General features: G+C 36.5%; 1 long non-coding RNA gene across 3 annotated transcripts; it reads left to right on the forward strand.

The window, feature by feature from the left end:
• Positions 1-3,870: 3,870 nt before the first annotated feature.
• On the forward strand, positions 3,871-20,543 carry LOC110743288. 3 transcript variants are annotated; one of them, XR_002522099.2, is made up of 4 exons: positions 3,871-4,842; positions 8,446-8,545; positions 11,272-11,426; positions 20,364-20,543. It is a non-coding gene; the product is annotated as an uncharacterized LOC110743288 (long non-coding RNA). The 3 variants fall into 3 exon arrangements; XR_002522097.2 differs by having other exon boundaries at positions 11,278-11,426; XR_002522098.2 differs by having other exon boundaries at positions 11,322-11,426.
• Positions 20,544-21,014: the final 471 nt, after the last annotated feature.

The following is a 21,014-nucleotide window of genomic DNA, read 5'->3' on the forward strand; positions in this document are numbered from 1 at the left end:
GTAAAAATATCTTCATAGTTTTCAAAAGTAGTAAAAAATGAAATGTTTCTAATGGATACACGTGCATATATAAAAGTATAAACATATTTAGAAAAGAATCATGCCAAAAACAGTCCAGCATCATCATGATACCAAAACCTGGCAAAGACATGAAAACAATAAAAACTTCAGGCCTGATGTCCCTGATGAATATCAATGCAAAAATCCTCAATAAAATACTGGCAAACTGAATCCAGCAGCACATCAAAAAGCTAATCCACTATGATGAAGTCGACTTCATCCCTGGCATGCCAAGCTGGTTCAACATACACAAATCAATAAATGAAGTTCATCACATGAACAGAACCAATGACAAAAATCACATGGTTATCTCAATAGATGCAGAAAAGGACATCAATAAAATTTAACATATTCAACATCTCTTCATTTTAAAAACTCTCAAAAAACTAGGTATTGATGGAACATATCACAAAATAATAAGAGCTATTTGTGACAAACCCACAGCCAACATCATACTGAATGGGCAAAAGCTGGAAGCATTCCCTTTGAAAACCAGCACAAGACAAGGACACCCTCTCTCACCACTCCTATTCAACATAGTATTGGAAGTTCTGGCCACAGCAATCAGGCAAGAGAAAAAATAAAATGCATTCAAATAGGAAGAGAGGAAGTCAAATTGTCTCTGTTTGTAGAAAACATGATTCTGTATTTAGAAAACTCCATTGTCTCACTCCAAAATCTCCTTAAGCTGATAAGCAACTTCAGCAAAATCTTAGGACACAAAGGCAATGTACAAAGGTCACAAGCATTTCTATATATCAACAATAACTAAACAGGCAGCCAAATCATGAATGAACTCCCATTCACAATTGCTACAAAGAGAATAAAATACCTAGAAATACAGCTAACAAAGGATGCATAGCAACTCTTCAAGGAAAACTACAAATCACTTCTCAAGGATATAAGAAAGGACATGAACAAATGGAAAAACATTCCATGCTCATGGATAGGATGAATGAATATTGTGAAAATGGTCATACTGCCCAAAGTAATTTATAGATTCAATGATATTTCCATCAAACTACAATTGACATTCTTCACACAATTAGAAAATAACTTGAAATTTTATGTAGAACCAAAAACAGCCCATATAGCCAAGGCAATCCTAAACAAAAAGAACAAAACTGGAGGCATCACGCTATCTGACTTCAAACTATACTACAAGGCTACAGTAACCAAAACAGCATGGTACTTGTACCAAAACAGACATATAAACCAATGGAACAGAAGAAAGATCTCAGAAAGAACACAAACGTATGCAACCATCTGATCTCTGACAAACCTGACCAAAACAAGCAATGGAGAAAGGATTTCTTATTTAATAAATGGTGCTGTAAAAACTGGCTAGCCATATGCAGAAAACTTAAACTGCACCCCTTCCTTACAGCTTATACAAAAATTAACTCAAGATGGATTGAAGACTTAAATGTAAAACCCCAAACCATGAGAAACCTAGAAGAAAACCTAGGCAATACCATTCAGGACATAGGCATGGATGAAGATTTCGTGATGAAAATGCCAAAAACAATTGCAACAAAAGCCAAAATTGACAAATGGGATCTAATTAAACTAAAGAGCTTCTGCACAGCAAAATAAATTATCATCAGAGTGAACAGGCAACCTACAGAATTGGAGAAATTTTTTGCAATCTACCCATCTGACAAAAGTATAATATCCAGAATCTACAAGGAACTTAAACAAATTTATAAGCACAAAAACAAATAACCCCATCAAAGAGCAGGTGAAGGATATGAACAGACATTTCTATAAAGAAGACATTTATGCAGTCAACAAGCATGAAAAAAAGCTCAAAATCATTGGTCATTAGAGCAATGTAAATCAAAACCACAATGAGATATCATCTCAAACCAGTCAGAATGGTAATTATTAAAAAGTCAAGAAAAAATAGACGCTGGTGAGGCTGTGGAGAAATAGGAATGCTTTTACAATGTTGGTAGGAATGCAAATTAGTTCAACCATTGTGGAAGACAGCGTGGTGATTCGTCAAGGATGTAGAACCAGAAATACCATCTGACCCAGCAATTTTATGACTGGATATATACCCAAATGAATGTAAATTATTCTATTATAAAGACACATGCACACATATGTTTACTGAAGCACTATTTGCAATAGCAAAGACATGGAGCAAATCCAAATGCCCATCAATGATCGACAGGATAAAAAAAAATGTGGTACATATACACCATGGAATAATATGCAGCCATAAAAAGAAATGATATCAAGTCCTTTTCAGGGACATGGATGAAGTTGGAAGCCATCATCCTCAGCAAACTAAGCAGGAATAGAAAACTAAACACCACGTTTTCACTCATAAATGGAGTTGAACAATGAGAACACATGGACACAGGAAGGGGAACAACACACACCGGGTCCAGACTAGGGGTGGGGAACAAGGGGAGGGGGAGAATAAGAACAAATCACTAATGCATGCAGGGCTTAAAACCTAGATGATGGGTTGATTTGTGCAGCAAACCACCATGACACTCATATACCTATGTAACAAACTTACACATTCTGCACTTGTATCCCAGAACTTAAAGTATTTTTTTTTTTAAAGGAAATAATAGTATTGAAAAAATGTGTTTAATTATATTTGGAATAGAATAGATGGAAAAGACAAAAAAGCAGCAGGTCGATGAAAGCTCAAAATATATCCCTATTATTGTTATATTACCTTTAAAATAAATGGTTTAAAACATGCAAGAAAATGTTTCTGTTCAATTCTTCTTAGTGAAATTCAATAATATATTTGAGAAAATTTACTGAAGTTTCTTTGAAATAGAGGCACAAACCTATCATCCACTTTCTCAAAAAAAGTTGTGGCAACATGAAAGAAGAGGCAGAAGCAGACAAAAGCAATTATTTGTAAGTTTGCAAAATTTATGAAAAAATGCTCGGCCGGGCGCGGTGGCTCAAGCCTGTAATCCCAGTACTTTGGGAGGCCGAGACGGGCGGATCACGAGGTCAGGAGATCGAGACCATCCTGGCGAACACGGTGAAACCCCGTCTCTACTAAAAAATACAAAAAACTAGCCGGGCGAGGTGGCGGGCGCCTGTGGTCCCAGCTACTCGGAGGCTGAGGCAGGAGAATGACGTAAACCCGGGAGGCGGAGCTTGCAGTGAGCCGAGATCGCGCCACTGCACTCCAGCCTGGGTGACAGAGCGAGACTCCGTCTCAAAAAAAAAAAAAAAAAAAAAAAAAAAGAAAAAATGCTCAAATATATTGAAAAGAAACTAAAGATGAATTTAGCTGTGGGGAAATCATCACATGAGAATTTCTGTGAACTCATCACTTCCTTGTTTAAGGAGAAGGTTAAAGTCTTAAAATATGTTAAAAATTCTTGCAATAGAGAATAATTTTATATCAACAATAATTTTGTTATGAGATTAAATTTTAAAACAAGTCATTTTGGAAAGCACTCAATTTTGATGAACATTTAAGGTTTTGTTTTTTCCCCAAACTGCCATTACTGTTAAAAAAATAAAACTGGTTGTCCATACTCAATACTATCATATTTGGGACCCCAAGTTGAAACAGATAAAATAGTCCCATAAATTTTTGGATAAACATAGTGGTCTTAATGCTTGAAACTTACATTTTTTAATATAACTTTCTTCCTCAGGAAAGGAGCTTCAGACCTCTCAAAAAAGTATCAGAGCACTGAAACTCACCAGATCATCACATTAAGTGAGATTCCAGACTTCTTGTTAATTACGATTACTTCTTTGCCCTTCTCTACTTCCGTTTTTTTTTTTTTTTTTTTTTTTTTTTTTTGATGCATTGCTTTATTTCTTCCCTGCTAAATAAACCCCTAGTTTTAATTGGTCAGGGAGATGGAGTTGAGACTGAGTTCCCATGTTCTCAGCTGCTGAGGCTGATTATAGCCTTCTTCCTTGGCAATACTCATCTGTCATTGGCTTTCTGTACAGTGAGCAGCAGGACCTAGACCAAACCCCTGCCCTCCCAATTTTGGCTGGAGGTAAGTTTTCATCTCTCTCTGGCCCTCTCTTAGTGAGCCCCAATGGTATTCCTGATTCCTTTGGAAGAACTACCTTTGTAATTTTACATCTGTGTCCAGATAGGTAAGTTTTCTTTGTGGGCCCAGACAGCACGGTCTGCTCTTCTCAGTTTGAGAAACTTTTAAAGGAATTTATATTTGCAGGTTGAATAATCCCAACTGACAGAGAGGGAAGCACCCCAACTGTTTCAGTATGGACACGCCTGTGGGTTTGTTTGTAATTGTTGTGTGAGTGTCTGGGCAAGTGAGTATCTTTTGTGGGTACCAAAGAGCAGGATAGGTTCCTCTCAATTCAAAAAATTCTAAAGAAATTTTTGTTTACAGATTGAAACTCCCTGACTCTTTCAGTTTGGACACTCCTGGGACTTGTTTGTTGTTGCTGAAGTTAGATTATGTTTTGGTGATTGTGTGTGTTTGGTATAGTTGTGGGAGATTAGGATTCAGTCAACTGATACTCTTTTCTAACACTGGCCCCAGTATTGTTTGGAATCTGGAATTTGCTGTTGAATGGGAAAATGGGATAAAAGTTCATATATCCAGACTTTTGTGCTGCTATTCTAAGCAATGTTGGGCCTGGTTAGCATGTGATGTTCTCCTTTTGTTCTGTTTGGCCCCAGTGTTCTTTGGAGTCTGGGGAGGTTTGGCCTTTAAGAATCAAACTGCCATGACAACTGCTTTACCCAACATTTTGGTTCACAGACTTAACTAAGATCAGCCATGTGGACAGATTTGTAGACTGGTGAGTTTGTATTGCTATCTTATGGTTAGAGTTCCACAGTAAAAGTTATCAGATCTTTGTTTGTGTGTGTGTATACATATCTAGGTGCATTTATTTGTATGTACATTTATTGTTATATGTTGTGTCTACTAAGTTGGGTAATAAAAGAGCATTCATAATTTAGGTAAAGAAAGTCCAAGCAAATTTCAAGTTCATGTGGCAAGTAACCTTTAATGAATAAGCTGGCTTTAAAATTATTGAACAAGTATAAGAGAAATGCCTTCAGAATTGCCAACATACCATTTTTTGTCTGGATTTTACATTTATCTCTGGTAGATATTTTGCGGTGTCTGGATTTGTCATAGAAGATTGTAAAACTATCAACACAGCCAAACAAAATGATCTCGGTTTGTGCATCTTCTTTGACAAATGAGACTAATTTAATGTTGTTAGCTGAATCGTCTGAGTTATTGGCAAAAATATCTATACAGTTAACTTTGTGGCTCTTATGTGAGCTCCTGATGTTCACTGGGTACTAAAAAATGTTTAACAAAGAAATAACTAACTTTAAATAATGATGTCTAATATCTCAGTTTTCAGAAGTTATTTAGATAAAATGTTAAAAATGATATAATTGAGTACTTGTAAATAGGATAAATGTTTGAAGTAAACTTTTGTGTAATTTAAAATCTTAAAATTATTTTTGATGCTCATTGGATATCTGGTTCATTCCCAATTAAGAAAGGGTTATGATATGGGAAAATATGTTTCTAAAGACTGTGGAATTATTCTCTAAAAAATTCATCTGATAGTTCAGGATTTCTTGCTTTCTAGGATTTCACTAAAATTCAAGGTTACTAAGAATAAGAATTATAGTTAATCTGTAATTCTGTTTATAAACTGTAACAAAATATGTGTTTTTAGTGAAAAAAATAATAATTTTGTGTAATTCAGAAGTTATCTAAAAGGTAATTCAAATTATGCACTTAACTAAGGTTATTTGTGAAACAAGGTAGTAAGGAACTAGTAGGCAGGGGAGAGGTGTAAAGAAAGTTATGGATATGAAGATATACTTTTGGAAAGGACAGTTGTAAAGAAAAGAGAACAAATTTGTATAAAATAGGTCTTGTTTAGTGAACTTTTGTCCTAAAGTAAAATGGTTATTAAAAAAAAAAAAAAAAAGGACAAAATGAAAAGGCCACTCATGTTATAGATGGTCTTTGTAAGTTATATGCAGCTCTTTCCTGTTTCTGTGTATGTCTGTCTTCATATGCATACAGAGAAAATAGAATGGTGGAAAAGTTTAGCTAGTATAATGTTCTTCAAAACCTGATAGAGATTGGACGCAGTGGCTTACGCCTGTAATCTCAAAACTGTGGGAGGCTGAGAGGGGTGGATCATGAGGTCAGGAGTTCAAGACCAGCCTGGCCAATATGGTGGAACTCCGTCTGTACTAAAAAATACAAAAATTAGCTAGGCGTGGAGGCATGTGTCTGTAGTCCCAACAGTTTGAGAGGCTGAGGCAGGAAAATTGCTTGAACCTGGGAAGTAGGGGTTGCAGTGAGCCAAGATCATGCCATTGCACTCCAGCCTGGGTGACAGAGCAAGACTTCGTCTTAAAAAATAAAAAAAAATTAATAAATTAATAAATAAAATGATAGAAAATTGGAGAAATTTGGAATTTTGCGAATTAACATTGCTCATAGTTAAGAGTCTTAGTTTTGATGAAGATAAAGAAATAAATATTATAAAGAAGTACATTGAGAGTTTAGCAATTTTTTTTTTTTTTTTTTTTTTTAGAGGGATTCTCACTCTGTTGCCCAGGCTGGAGTACAGTGGCAAGATGTTGGCTCACTGCAACCTCTACCTCCAAAGCAATTCTCTTGCCTCAGCCTACCAAGTAGCTGGGATTACAGGTGCCCACCACCATGCCCAGATAATTTTTCTATTTTAGTAGAGGTGGTGTTTCACCATGTTGGCCAGGCTGTTTTGGAACTCATGAACTTAAGTGATCTGCCTGCTTTTGCCTTCCGTAGTGCTGCGATTACAGGCATGAGCCAGCACACCCGGCCTGGCAATTCTGTTTTAATATAGTTAAGCATGAAGCCAAATTTCACACACATGCTTGCATTGCTTTATACTATATTTGCTATATTGCATAGATGGTCTAGCACTAAAGTAATTACTGGTCATGTACCTAAGTAAATTTTTTAATTGCACAAAATGGATAGTGGTATCAGTGGATTTAAAGACATTAATTTGTATACTACGAACAAAATATACACTACGTGTTCTTTTAGGCTCTAGGTAATACCCTAGCCTCTAAGGTAATCTGAGCAGGAGAAAAATTGGGGGTTGGTTTTCTGTGTGTTTGTTTTTGTTTTAATTGTTATTTATTTGCTGCATGTTCTTTTTTGGGTTTTATTTTTGTATACATAAGTTACAACTATTTTTTTTTTTTTAGTTTCTAATGGAAGGCTTTTATTTGGTTCTATGAATAGTCATTGTGTTTATTATGCATTTCCAACAATTCATCATTTGTTCTTTTTATCTAGAATTCTAAGCTACCTTTGTCAAACCTGAAAAAATTGATAGAGGGCACCAGCCATTTAAAATTTGGTTGGTTATGCTTACTTCTGCTGCTCTAGAAAACTACAAAAGCTTTAGGAGTCCTGGCCAAAAAACAAAACAAAACAAAACAAAACAAAAAAACCCAAAGACCTATTTTACAAGCTCTGAGTAGAAATAGTACACTATTTGTTATTTAAAAAAGCAGGGAAGAATCAAAATGTTCAAGTGATGTCTATCTCCAAGGTAATTCAACTTAATGATTTGAGTTGGTTTCAGATTTTTCCCAATGGGTAATGAAGAAAAACTGTGATGTGGTTACAAAATTATAATGTTAAATAATTGTTGGCCCTATATTTAAGGAAGTTATATTGGTTGGAAATTTTCTCAAGCTACTTTAGTTGTGCTTACTATTATTAAAATTAAATGATCTTCATTAGAATTAAGTAGTGCTAAAAGTCTGAGACTTTCTAGTGACCTTTGATCCTGAGCCATTTATCATTGATGGACCTTCATGTGTGTACCTGAAAATAAAACTATTCAAGTGTGACACTGGTTTGAAGATTTTAGTGATGAAAGTGACCTAATCAGTTGTCAGTACTGTATCTAGAAACCAGTCTTGGAAAGACACAATGATGCTGTTTTAAATAGTTGAAAAGCAATTATTGTGTGCTTTTGTTCTTAGTTTTTCCTTGTTTTATTGTATAATATTTAAGTGAAAAGAGTTTATTTATCCTTATATTGAACTTTCAAAACTAAAACTTGCATTTACTATTTTTTTAATGATGGAGAGAAAAGTTAGTTGTCTTACTTTAATAAGTTTGGCATAGGACTTAGTACATTTTCAGTGCTCTTGATCACAGTTCTGTCACTAGAATCCTAGCAATTAGACATTAGCAGCGAGTAATCAAATTACTTCAATACAGTGGTTTGAAATGCTACAGACAGTAATTCATAGACACCAAATCACAGTGTTTTAATTTGTGACATGTTAGAGAGTATGATAGAACTTTCTGTAGTATAAATGTTCTTTTAACTAATTATTGTGCTGTTAAGTTACAGGACTTTGACTCTCTGGATCTGAAGAAGGCACCAATCCCTGCTAAACCATGAATATTGACACCAGCTGCAGCATCATCTTCAGACTCAGGAGAAGGTGACAATCAAAATGAACTGCTTTTGTGAGACGTGGGGCCAGAAATTAAAACTACTAAATCACTATTAAATCCCTCTAGGTCCAGGGACTATTGGCGAAATGTGAGCACATGAGTTTGTAAGGGCTGATATTGAGGGATAAAATTAATTCAGAGTTTTTCTATAAATTAAACATTAATATCAAAAGTACACTGATGCAAGTCTAGCATCTGAACCTGTGTGTCGGAATAACAGGGTTCTTTTGGAACATTAATCTCCTCTTTTTTCTTTTATTGATCTTCTTTTTGATGGAAAATCATAAAAGGTTATAAAAAGTTTACAGAAATCTTACCTGTGGTCAATCTGATTAAAATCAGATTTGTTTAAAAGATTTTATTAAAATTAGCTTTAATATTAATAACATACCATACAAAGATAAAATTTGGTTTTCTCTTTTGAAGAAAATTTTTATGTAAAAGAGGATACAAGATTTATGTTTACCTTTTGAGTAAATTGCAGGAAAACAATGGAGGGGGGAGACACAGACTTAGTTGGCCTATGCCTTACTAAGCATTATGTCTTATTGTTTGGGAAAGAATCTCCTTTCTATCAAAAGATAAATGTTCTATTTCATCATATTGGCTAAATGAATGACCATTATATAGTGACCTGTCATTCTATTTTGTGATATCAGGTGTCTTAAAACTGATATTTTTAAGAGCAATATGTCAAGTTCTAAATTCAGTTTTTTTGATGTCAAACTAACTTTCTGGATATGAGGTTCCACGAAGTCCAAGAGAGACATATTAGGTTTACTAAGCTTATGTGTTATGTTAGAATTATGCAGGAAGCATTGTCAAAATTCGGGTGGTGTTTAGTTTCCTTTGGGTTATATCTATATGTTAATAGATTGCTGTTATTGTATATTGCAGGATGATATGAGATTTCTAGAATTCTGATATGTCTTAGTAATAATTATGATTATTATGTCAACTTGTGGTATGCCACAGAAATAACCAAATTTCCTTGTCAACTGTGTCTTGAACTATGGCTGTCTTAAGATTTTTGTTATCCAACTTTTATGTTTTGCTTTGATCCTTCTCAAAATAATGGCATAATCAGCAATAGTCCAGGGCTTGCTTTTTGGAGAGAGTTCATGAAAAGGACTCTTTAAGGCAGGTTTCTGATAACTTTGGATGTTGTTCCATTGCATAGGGAAGAAACATCCTCTGTACTAATTGAAAGACTGATGTGTTTATAAAGATTATTAACCAAATATGAAACAGGAGTTGATTGCATGGACTGAACTATTAGAGGAGTGAAGTAATTTTTATGTCTTTTGTTGTTGTTGTTTGGAATATTGCTGATTCCTTTTTTTTGTTTTTTTCAGGGTCCGCAGATATTTTTTTTCCTTTGAGCTATTTATAGCCGTGATATATACTTTAAGTGTATTGAGTATACATTTTCTTTTCTTTCTTTCTTTTTTTTTTTTTTTCCCAGACAGAGTCTTACCCTATCCCTCAGGCTGGAGTGCAGTGGCATGATCTCGGCTTACTGCAACCTCCACCTCCTCTGTTCAAGTAATTCTCCTGCCTCAGACTCCTGAGTAGCTGGGATTACAGGCACCTCCCACCATGCCTGGCTAATTTTTGTATTTTCAGTAGAGACAGGGTTTCACCACTTTGGCCAGGCTGGTCTCGAACTCCTGACCTCAGAAGATCTGCATGCCTCGGCCTCCCAAAGTGCTAGGATTCCAGGTGTGAGCCACAGCACCCGGCCTTTGGTATACATTTGTAAATACAATTTGAGTCATATTTCTCTCTCTCTCTGTGCCTAATTGCCCCAGAATTTACAAACTATTTGTGAATATTCATAATTCACAGCAATATATTTGTTTGCATACATTTAATAAGAAACTGTTTCTTTTATAATGAGAGTCAGTTAAGAGACCGGGTTATTTTTCCAGGGCCTTGTGAGAGGTTGTAAAATGACCCTGTGAGAGGTTCCAGCAAAATCAGTTTAGGAAAACCTAAATGGGCCATTCTTATTGTACTCTGCGTGGGCAATCAGGCCAAGTATACGGTACTGATGCTATTTTGCAGGTGGATTGGTCCTGCTGTGATTTATTTTTGATGAAAGTAGGAGATTGGAGAGAAACATTGTGTTTCACAAGAAAATTCTAAGAGCATTAGATTAACTTTTGATTCCTGGGTAGCCACATGGTCACCCATTGCATGGAGCTCTCTGTGATAGCCCTCCTCAGTATGAAGCACTCAGGAAGACTGATGACCAGATTCCCCATGCTGGAGTGCAGTGGCACAATCTGGGCTCAATGCAAGCCCCGCCTCCCGGGTTCACACCATTTTCCTGCCTCAGCCTCCCAAGTAGCTGGGACTACAGGCGCCTGCCACCACACCTGGCTAATTAGTAGAGACAGGGTTTCACCATGTTAGCCAGGATGGTCTCGATCTCCTGACCTCATGATCCACCACCTCGGCCTCCCAAAGTGCTGAGATTACTGCTGTGAGCCACTGGGCCTGGCCTATATTTGTTTTATCTAAGTTCCTTCTTGGGGAAAGGAACTTCAGGCCTCTCAAAAAAGTATCGAAGAACTGAAACTCATCAAATCACCACATCCAGACAGTGAGATGATTACCCCTCATTCATCATGATTGCTTTCTTGCCCCTCATTTGTTCCTGTTTTGTTATACATTGTTTCATTTTTTTTCCTGCTATATAAACTACTAGTTTTAGTCTTTCAGGGCGATAGATTTGAGATTGAGTTCTCATCTTCTCAGCTGCAACGACCGATTAAAGCCTTTTTCCTTGGCAATACTCCTCATCTCAGTCATTGGATTTCTGTCCAGAGAGCAGCAACACCCACATCAAAGTCTCATGTTTTGGTAAGAAAATGACTGTAGATTTTTCATTTATAATTAAGTTATCTTTTCTCTACAGTCAATCACGATGTTCCACATGTCAAGTGTAACAATGAAAATTATGAAGTAAACATTAAGAATGATAAAAGAGTATAACACTTTAAAACTAATATTAAAAGTAAAACAGCATAAATCATATTTATGAATTTAAATAAATAGTAAGATTAAAAGTAATGTATAACTGTAAATACAAATTATATAAAGAAGATGAACAAAAATGATATAATATTTTCTTACATAACTAGAGATAAGATTTTTAGTATGTCTAAAAGAAATGCATCTTTAGTAAGGTTAGGTTACTATATTGAATAAAGAAATTATAGTTTCTAAAGGTTATAATTTATTTAATTTTATTTTTAAATTTATTTTATTTATTTATTTTTGAGATTAAATCTCTCTGTTACCCAAGCTGGAGTGCAGTGATAGCAACCTCAGCTTGCTGTAACTTCTGCCTCCTGGCTTCAAGAGATTCTCCTGCCTCAGCTTCCCGAGTAGCTGGGATTACAGGCACCCGCCACCATGCCTGTGTAATTTTTGTATTTTTAGTAGATAAATGCCTTCACCATGTTGACCAGGCTGGTCTCAAACTCCTGACCTCAAGTGATCTGCCTGCCTTGGCCTCCAACAGAGCTGGGATTACAGGTGTAAGCTACTACACCTGGTCTAAAGGTTATAATTTAATTAATCTGCTCCTCTGGTGGGAAGTTCCCAGCATAGGGCCGGCAGCATGTGGAGTGTGCCTTTGCAGTATTAAGCCTTCAGCATGGTTTCATTAAAGATTAGCTTTATGGAATACATATGCTTCTTTCACAAACACACTTCAAGCTCCTATATACAAATAAATATTGCTTGCCAGATTATTTATCATTTTTTAATTGAACACCTACTAAAATTATTTAACATAGTTGTTATGAAAGTTTATTATAAATTAAAAGATTTAAGGAAGAATTTAACATGGAGTATTTTTTAGTAAAATTAGTTTTCTAGAGGTAAGGTTTGTAATATATCTGGAATAATTGAAGGACAACTCAAAATGATATGCCAGGAGGAGAAAAGTACATAGTGTTTTTTAATTTGTTGTTTTTGTTTTTGTTGTTGTTGTTATAATACTTTAAATTCTACGGTACATGTGCACAACATGCAGGTTTGTTACATATGTATACATGTACCATGTTGGTGTGCTGCACCCATTAACTCGTCATTTACATTAGGTATATCTCCTAATGCTATCTCTCCCCCTACCCCCCAAGATAAGACCCAGTGTGTGATGATCCCCTTCCTGTGTCCAAGTGATCTCATTGTTCAATTACCACGTATGAGTGAGAACATGCGATATTCGTTTTCTGTTCTTGTGATAGTTTGCTGAGAATGATGGTTTCCAGCTTCATCCATGTCCCTACAAAGGACACAAACTCATCCTTTTTTATGGCTGCATAGTATTCCATGGTGTATATGTGCCACATTTTCTTAATCCAGTCTGTCACTGATGGACATTTGGGTTGATTCCAAGTCTCTGCTATTGGGAATAGTGCCGCAGTAAACATACGTGTACATGTGTCTTTATAGCAGCATGACTTATAATCCTTTGGGTATATCCCCAGTAGTGGGATGGCTGGGTCAAATGGTACTTCTCGTTCTAGATCCTTGAGGAATCGCCACACTCTTTTCCACAATGGTTGAACTAGTTTACAGTCCCACCAACAGTATAAAAGTGTTCCTACTTCTCCACATCCTCTCCAGCACCTGTTGCTTCCTGACTTTTTAATGATCGCCATTCTAACTGGTATGAGATGGTATCTCATTGTGGTTTTGATTTGCATTTCTCTGATGGCCAGTGGTGATGAGCATTTTTTCATGTGTCTGTTGGCTGTATGCATGTCTTCTTTTGAGAAATGTCTTTTCATATCCTGTGCCCACTTTTTGATGGGGTTGTTTTTTTCTTGTAAATTTGATTGAGTTCTTTATAAGTTCTGGATATTAACCCTTTGTCAGATGAGTAGATTGCAAAAATTTTCTCCCATTCTGTAGGTTGCCTGTTCACTCTGATGGTAGGTTCTTTGCTGTGCAGAAGCTCTTTAGTTTAATTAGATCCCATTTGTCAATTTTGGCTTTTATTGCTGTTGCTTTTGGTGTTTTAGACATGAAGTGTTTGCCCATGCCTATGTCCTGAATGGTATTACCTAGGTTTTCTTCTAGGGTTTTTATGGTTTTAGATCTAACATTTAAGTTTCTAATCCATCTTGAATTAATTTTCATATAAGGAGTAAGGAAAGGATCCAGTTTCAGCTTTCTACTTATGGCTAGTCAATTTTCCCAGCACCATTTATTCAATAGGAAATCCTTTCCCTATTTCTTGTTTTTGTCAGATTTGTCAAAGATCAGATGGCTCTAGATGGGTGGTATTATTTCTGAGACCTCTGTTCTGTTCCATTGGTCTATATCTCTCTTTTCGTACCAGTACCATGCTGTTTTGGTTACTGTAGCCTTGTAGTATAGTTTGAAGTCAGGTAGCCTGTAGCCTCCAGCTTTGTTCTTTTGGCTTACGATTGTCTTGGCAAGGTGGGGTCTTTTTTGGTTCCATATGAGCTTTAAAGCATTTTTTTCCAGTTCTGTGAAGGAAGTCTTTGGTAGCTTAATGGGGATGGCATTGAATCTATAAATTACCTTGGGCAGTATGGCCATTTTCACAATATTGATTCTTCCTATCCATGAGCATGGTATGTTCTTCCATTTGTTTGTGTCCTCTTTTGTTTCGTTGAGCAGTGGTTTGTAGTTCTCCTTGAAGAGGTCCTTTACATCCCTTGTCAGTTGGATTCCTAGGTATTTTATTCTCTTTGAAGCTATTGTGAATGGGAGTTCCCTTATGATTTGGCTCTCTGTTTGTCTGTTACTGGTGGTGTATAAGAATGCATGGATTTTTGCACATTAATTTTGTATCCTGAGACTTTGCTGAAGTTGCTTATCAGCTTAAGGAGATTTTGGGCTGAGACAATGGAGTTTTCTAAGTATACAATCATGTCATCTGCAAAGAGGGACAATTTGACTTCTTCTTTTCCTAACTGAATACCCTTGATTTCTTTCTCTTGCCTGATTGCCCTAGCCAGAACTTCCAACACTATGTTGAATAGGAGTGGTGAGAGAGGGCATCCCTGTCTTGTGCCAGTTTTCAAAGGGAATGCTTCCAGTTTTTGTCCATTCAGTATGATATTGGCTGTGAGTTTGTCATAAATAGCTCTTATTATTTTGATATACGTTCCATCAATACCTAATTTATTGAGAGGTTTTAGCACGAAGGACTGTTGAATTTTGTCAAAGACCTTTTCTGCATCTATTGAGATAATCATGTGGTTTTTCTCTTTGGTTCTGTTTATATGCTGGATTACATTTATTGATTTGCGTATGCTGAACCAGCCTTGCATCCCAGGGATGAAGCCCACTTAATCATGATGGATGAGGTTTTTGATGTGCTGCTGGATTCGGTTTGCCAGTATTTTATTGAGGATTTTTGCATCAATGTTCATCAGTGATATTGGTATAAAATTCTCTTTTTTTGTTGTGTCTCTGCCAGGCTTTGGTATCAGGATGATGTAGGCCTTGTAAAGTGAATTAGGGGGGATTCCCTCTTTTTCTATTGATTGGAATAGTTTTGGAAAGAATGGTACCAACTCCTCCTTGTACCTCTGGTGGAATTTGGCTGTGAATCTGTCTGGTTCTGGACTTTTTTTGGTTGGTATGCTATTAATTACTGCCTCAATTTCAGAGCCTGCTATTGGTCTGTTGAGAGATTCAACTTCTTCCTGGTTTAGTCTTGGGAGAGTGTAAGTGTCCAGGAAATTATCCATTTCTTCTAGGATTTCTGGTTTATTTGTGTAGATGTGTTTATAGTATTCTCTGATGGTAGTTTGTATTACTGTGCGGTCGGTGGTGATGTCCCCTTTATCATTTTTTATTGTGTCTCTTTATTTCTTCTCTCTTTTCTTCTTTATTAGTCTTGCTAGCGATCTATCAATTTTGTTGATCTTTTCAAAAAATCAGCTCCTGGATTCATTGATTTTTTGGAGGGTTTTTTTGTGTCTCTATCTGCTTCAGTTCTGCTTTGATCTTAGTTGTTTATTGCCTTCCGCTAGCTTTTGAATGTGTTTGCTCTTGCTTCTCTAATTCTTTTAATTGTGATGTTAAGGTGCCAATTTTAGATCTTTCCTGCTTTCTCTTGTGGGCATTTAGTGCTATAAATTTCCCTCTACACACTGCTTTAAATGTGTCCCAGAGATTCTAGTATGTTGTATCTTCATTCTCATTGGTTTCAAAGAACATCTTTATTTCTGCTTTCATTTCATCATGGACCCAGTAGTCATTCAGGAGCAGGTTGTTCAGTTTCCATGTAGTTCAGTGGTTTTGATTGAGTTCTTAGTCCTGAGTTCTAGTTTGATTGCACTGTGATCTGAGAGACAGTTTGTTATAATTTCTATCTTCTACATTTGCTGAGGAGTGCTCTACTTCCAACTATGTGGTCAATTTTGGAATAAGTGCTATGTGGTGCGGAGAAGAATGTATATTCTGTTGATTTCGGGTGGAGTGTTCTGTGGATGTCTATTAGGTCCACTTGGTGCAGAGTTGAGTTCAATTCCTGGATATCCTTGTTAATTTTCTGTCTTGTTGATCTGTCTAATGTTGACAGTGGGGTGTTGAAGTCTCCCATTATTATTGTATGGGGGTCTAAGTCTCTTTGTAAGTCTCTAAGAACTTGATTTATGAATCTGGGTTCTCCTTTATTGTGTGCATATATATTTAGGATAGTTAGCTCTTCCTGTTGAATTGATCCCTTTACTATTATGTAATGGCCTTCTTTGTCTCTTTTGATCTTTGATGGTTTAAAGTCTGTTTTATCAGAGACTAGTATTACAAACCCTGCTTTTTTTTGTTCTCCATTTGCTTGGTAGATCTTCCTCCATCCCTTTATTTTGAGCCTATGTATGTCTCTGCATGTGAGATGGGTTTCCTGAATACAGCAGACTGATGGGTCTTGACTCTTTATCCAATTTGCCAGTCTGTGTCTTTTCATTGGAGTATTTAGTCCATTTACATTTCAGGTTAATATTGTTATGTGTGAACTTGATCCAGCCATTATGATATTAACTGGTTATTTTGCTCGTTAGTTGATGCAGTTTCTTCCTAGCCTCGATAGTCTTTACATTTCGGCATGTTTTTGCAATGGCTGGTACCGGTTTTTCCTTTCCATGTTTAGTGCTTCCTTCAGGGTCTCTTGTAAGGCAGGCCTGGTGGTGACAAAATCTCTAAGCATTTGCTTATCTGTAAAGGATTTTATTTCTCCTTCACTTATGAAACTTAGTTTGGCTGGATATGAAATTCTGGGTTTAAAATTCTTTTCTTTAAGAATGTTGAATATTGGCCCCCACTCTCTTCTGGCTTGTAGAGTTTCTGCCGAGAGATCTGCTGTTAGTCTGATGGGCTTCCCTTTGTGGGTAACCCAACCTTTCTTTCTTGCTGCCCTTAAGATTTTTTCCTTCATTTCAACTTTGGTGAATCTGGCAATTATGTGTCTTGGAGTTGCTCTTCTCGAGGAGTATCTTTGTGGCGTTCTCTGTGTTTCTTGAATTTGAATGTTGGCCTGCCCTACTAGGTTGGGGAAATTCTCCTGGATGAAATCCTGAAGAGTGTTTTCCAACTTGGTTCCATTTTCCCCCTCACTTTCAGGCACCCCAATCAGACGTAGGTTTGGTCTTTTTACATAATCCCATACTTCTTGCAGGCTTTGTTCATTTCTTTTTCTTCTTTTTTCTTTAGATTTCTCTTCTCACTTCATTTCATTCATTTGATCCTCAATCGCTGATACTCTTTCTTCCAGTTGATCGAGTCAGTTACTGAAGCCTGTGCATTTTTCACGTATTTCTTGTGTCATGGTTTTCATCTGTGTCGGTTCGTTTATGGCCTTCTCTGCATTAATTATTCTGGTTATCAATCCTTCCACTCTTTTTTCAAGATTTTTAGTTTCTTTGCGCTGGGTATGTAATTCCTTCTTTATCTCTGAGAAGTTTGATGGACTGAAGCCTTCTTCTCTCATCTCGTCAAAATCATTCTTCGTCCAGCTTTCATCTGTTGCTGGCGATGAGCTGCGTTCCTTTGGAGGGGGAGATGCACTCCTATTTTTTGAATTTCCAACTTTTCTTCCCTGCTTTTTCCCCATCTTTGTGGTTTTATCTGCTTCTGGTCTTTGATGATGGTGACGTACTGATGGGGTTTTGGTGTGGGTGTCCTTCCTGTTTGTTAGTTTTCCTTCTAACAGTCAGGACTCTCAGTTGTAGGTCTGTTGGAGATTGCCTGAGGTCCACTCCAGACCCTGTTTGCCTGGGTGTCAGCAGCAGAGGCTGCAAAAGATGGAATACTGCTGAACAGCGAGTGTACCTGTCTGATTCTTGCTTTGGAAGCTTCCTCTCAGGGGTGTACTCCACCGTGTGAGGTGTGAGATGTCGGTCTGCCCCTAGTGGAGGATGTCTCCCAGTTAGGCTATTCAGGGGTCAGGGACCCACTTGAGCAGGCAGTCTGTCCCTTCTCAGATCTCAACCTCCGTGTTGGGAGATCCACCGCTCTCTTCAAAGCTGTCAGACAAAGTTGCTTGTGTCTACAGAGGTTTCTGCTGTTTTTGTTGTTGTTGTTGTTGTTGTTTAGCTGTGCCCTGTCCCCAGGTGGAGTCTACAGAGACTGGCAGGCCTCCTGGAGCTGCTGTGAGCTCCACCTAGTTTGATCTTCCCAGGGCTTTGTTTACCTACTTAAGCCTCAGCAATAGCAGGCGCCCCTCCCCTAGCCTCGCTGCTGCCTTGCGGTTAGATCGCAGACTGCTGTGCTAGCAATGAGGGAGGCTCCGTGGGCGTGGGACCCTCCTGGCCAGGTGTGAGATATAATCTCCTGGTGTGCCCGTTTGCTTAAAGCACAGTATTGGGGTGGGAGTTACCTGATTTTCCAGGTGTTATGTGTCTCTGTTCCCCTGGCTAGGAAAAGGGATTCCCTTCCCCCTTGCACTTCCCAGGTGAGGCGATGCCTCGCCCTGCTTCAGCGCTCGCTGGTTGGTCTGCAACAGCTGACCAGCACTGATTGTCCGGCACTCCCCAGTGAGATGAACCCAGTACCTCAGTTGATAATGCAGAAATCACCTGTCTTTTGTGTCGCTCGCGCTGGGAGCTGGAGACTGGAGCTGTTCCTATTTGGCCATCTTGCTCTGCCCTCCGAGATTATGTTTTAAAGGATTAACAGCAAAACTTTTGCTTCTTACAAAAAATGAAAACACCAAAACAGAATAAATCAGAAGACAGTTTATATATTTAATTTCTAAAGATTACATCTGCAATGTAACAATTTAAAACATATTTCATGGCTTATGCTGTATTTTCCTTGTTTGCAGTCACAGAAATACATTATTTTAATTCACCTAAAATCACTAAAATGTTTATTATAGGATCAAATGAAGATGAATATATAGACAATTATTTGTCATTTTGATTGTGTATTTTAAAATATAAAGCTATCCTCAGCAACCTCATTTCCACCCACTTTAATTTTCACTTGTTGTAACAGGACAGTATTTAAAGTAACATTTAATTTATTGGATCTACTATTAAATGGAGTATAATTTTCCCTTAAAATAGTCTAAAAGTACATATATATGTGTAAATATATGTATACATATATACATATTTGTATAGGTATGTATCTACACACATGCACACAGTTTAAATGTGTATATATATTTGTGTATGTATTTTAAGGTAAATTGTGACTTAATGAAATAGAAAATATATTTTTTTGTAGCATTATGTAATTAGAAACAACTGTTTGAAGTTTACTGAAAAGCTAATGAGCATGAAGTTTTGGGAGACACTTCGAATACATTGATTAGTTAGGAGAAGGTAGGAAATTGCTGTTTTAGTATCCATGATTTAAAAATTTGGCTTATTTTGTGGGACTTTTAATGATGCAACACTACCTCTAACAGTATTATAAAATCGTCCTAAGATTACAAAGTTCTTTACTTTTAAAAGACAATTAAAATTTTGCACAGTTGATGATTATACCCTCTCTCTTAAGAAAATTATAGATTCAGTAAGATATGAAAGAGATCTCATGGTTCTGAGAGCCAGTGTAAGATAGTTAACAAAAGCAACCTCTGAAGTTGCAGCTTCATATTTACCCACACTAAGATTGTATTTTAGATAATATTATCCTGAAATATACATACTATTTTCTTTTGCTGAAAAGGACAAATAAAGAATTCAAAAGTTTTAGATAATTAAATTAAGGAAGGATGACTTATGGAAATACTTGAGGATCTGTGTAGCTCCCTCTACACTTCCATTTGACTGTGTTTTCATTTACTTCCTGAAATTGTTTTAATTCCTTGGATAGCCTTGGATAACCTAGCATATCTGGAGTTAGGATAATTAGTCCCTTTATTTGAATGACTCAGAGAGGTTTAGACAAATATAGATAAAGTAGAAAACTTGTTTTAAATGTCTTTTCAATAAATAAATAATTAAATGTTTGTTCAACTAAACTTTGAGGCCAACACACTTATTGCTGCCTTCAGCAGCCTCTCTCAGTCTCCTGAATCTTAATGTTACTTTCATAATTTTGTATGTAATCTAACTAAAGAGTCAAAAAATTGTTAGGAAACCTTTCAACAGATGAGGTGACCTTTTACTCTGCCTAGAATAGTGAATCTCACAGCATGAACCACTTACCACCTGCTTCAGGATGTTTGTTTAAATTCCTTGAAGAAAGATGCAGAAATCTGTACTTATTGAATCTTTCAAAGTAGTTATTAAGCATATGAAAAATTTAGAGCCTTTAGTATCAAATAACACATTTATTTATTATATTTTCTTATAGGTACCAAAGACTTGAACTTAAAACCATAGCCTGGATCTTTCTCTTTGTCAATCTTGATGGCCACAAATATTCACGAGTCCTCACGTCACAAGAAAAAAAAGTTTTGAATTTCTCTCATCACCTTGATGTTTATATTTATGGTGTTTGAAGTTAACACTTCATATAAATGTGCCATGGGAATTGACTACCGTTCTTTACCCTTTCGTTTTTGTTTTGGTTATCCTTGTAAGCATTATCGTATTACTATGGGTTTGAAACTACAGTTTATGTGATTGAGTTTCAATATAATATTTTCATTTATATATTTCTGTTGGAGAGAGTTGACCCAGTTACTCATAAATTGAGCTGCTGTCTGGAAACATTTTCTGAAAAGAAGGAATTGAAAGAAACTAGAGTTGAGCCTTGAACAACGTGGGTGTCAGGAGCACCAAAATCCTGTGTAGTTGAAAACCTGCATACAATTTTTGAGTTTTAAAAAGTTTGATTGCTAATAGCCTACTGTTAAGTAGAAGGCTTACCAACATCATAAACAGTCAATTAACACATATTTTATATGTTTTATTAATATGTATTGTATACTGTATTCTTACAATAAAATAAGCTAGGGAAAAGAAAATGTTATTAACAATCATACGGGAGAGAAAATATATT

This window comes from Papio anubis, chromosome 3 (assembly GCF_008728515.1).
Source record: "Papio anubis isolate 15944 chromosome 3, Panubis1.0, whole genome shotgun sequence".
Taxonomy (NCBI): Eukaryota; Metazoa; Chordata; class Mammalia; order Primates; family Cercopithecidae; genus Papio; species Papio anubis.